Below are 1,777 nucleotides of genomic sequence, written 5' to 3' on the forward strand. Positions count from 1 at the left end.
GGAGTAAGATGAAATTTTAGTTGTTTTGTTTTGAATTTCCCTTATTGTTAGGGATAATGGACATTTTTTTTGAGATGTTTCTTAGCCATTTTTCCTTCTTTGGAAAACATACTATCAAAAAAGTGATCATGTTTTTAGAATGAGCCATTTGCTGTGTTGACTTTGTAGAGTTCTTCATATATTTCACATTTTAATCCTCTGTGAGATGTACGGCTGATAAATATTCTCTCCCATTCTGTGAGCTTCCTCTTTACCCAGCTGATTTTCTCTTTAGCTGTGCAGACACATTTTAGCTTCATGAAGTTCCACTTGTTAATTGTTGGCTTTAATTCTTGGACTAATGGAGTCCTTTTCTGGAAGTCCTTCCTATACCTAAAGTACCCACGGTACTGCCTATGTTTGTTTACAGCAGTTTCAGGGTTCCAAGTCTCAAGTTTAGGTCTTTGATCCAATTGGAGTTAGTGTTTTTGTGGGGTGATAGATATGGGTCTAATTTTGTTCTTCTGGGTGTGGATATCTGGTTTTTTTACTACCATTTGTTAAAGATGCTGTCTTTTTTTCCACCATCATATGTTTATGAAATTTATGGTCAATGCTAAGCAGCTGGAGGAAGACAAGTGCTCAAGTTTGGGTCTTTGATTTTGTTCCATTGATCTACATACATGTTTTGTTGCCAAAGCCACATTATTTTTATTACTATGACTCTATAGTTTATCTTCGGATTTGTAATTACAATCACCCCAGCATTGCTTTTTGTTTAGTTGGTTTTGGGATTTTGCTCAGGATTTTTTTGGCTATCTAGGATCTTTTGTGGTTTAAGTAAGACCTTTCAAATGTGACTCTTATAGCTCTGGAATTAATGCCAACAAATGACAAATGGGATTCATGAAGTTAAAAGTACAGGAAAAGAAGCAATCAACTGAGTGATGAATTAGACTACAGAATTAAAGAAGATATTTTCCAACTATACATCCAATAGAAGATTAATGTAGAGAATATGCAAAGAACTCTAAAAGCTAAGCATAAAACAATAACAACCCAGTTAAAATGAAATCTGAAACTGCATAGTTTTCAAAACAAGAAATGCTAATGACCAATAAACACACTTAAAAGTGTTTAACATCATTAGCATTAGAGAAATACAAATTAAAACCAATGTAATCACAGTCAGAATGGCAATTATTAATTATCAAAGAGTGGCCACTACTAAAAAATTAAAAGAGCAGATGCTTGTGGGATAATGGGACAAAGAAACCTTATTCACTGTGGTGAGTGTTTAAACTGATGTAGTCGTGTCGGAAATCAGTGTGAAGGCTCCTCAAAAAGCTAGAATTAGGCCTATCATATGACCCAGCTATATCACAGCAGAGCACACACCCAAAAGACGCTGGTCCTACTTAGAGACTCTTGCTCATCCATGTACATTGCTGCTCTAGTCACAAAACTAGGAAATTAAAGAAGACTGACTGTCTAGCAACAGATGAATGGATAATAAAATGTGGTTGAAATACACAATAGAATTTTGTTCAGCTGTAAAGAAAAATAAATTTTGTGGTGAATGGATAGAATTGTGTGTATGTGGTGGGGGAGAAATACAGCGATGTTTAAGGAATCACTTTGACAAAAATGTTTAGTATTTTCTTATCTTTTTTTTGTAAATGTATGGAAAAACTAGAAAAAGACTGTCAGAGCATGTTCTCCAGGACAGAAAGAAAGAAAGAAAGAAAGAAAGAAAGAAAGAAAGAAAGAAAGAAAGAAAGAAAGAAAGAAAGAAAGA

The sequence above is a fragment of the Myodes glareolus genome, chromosome 22, assembly GCF_982192425.1.
Source record: "Myodes glareolus chromosome 22, mMyoGla1.1, whole genome shotgun sequence".
Lineage (NCBI taxonomy): Eukaryota > Metazoa > Chordata > Mammalia > Rodentia > Cricetidae > Myodes > Myodes glareolus.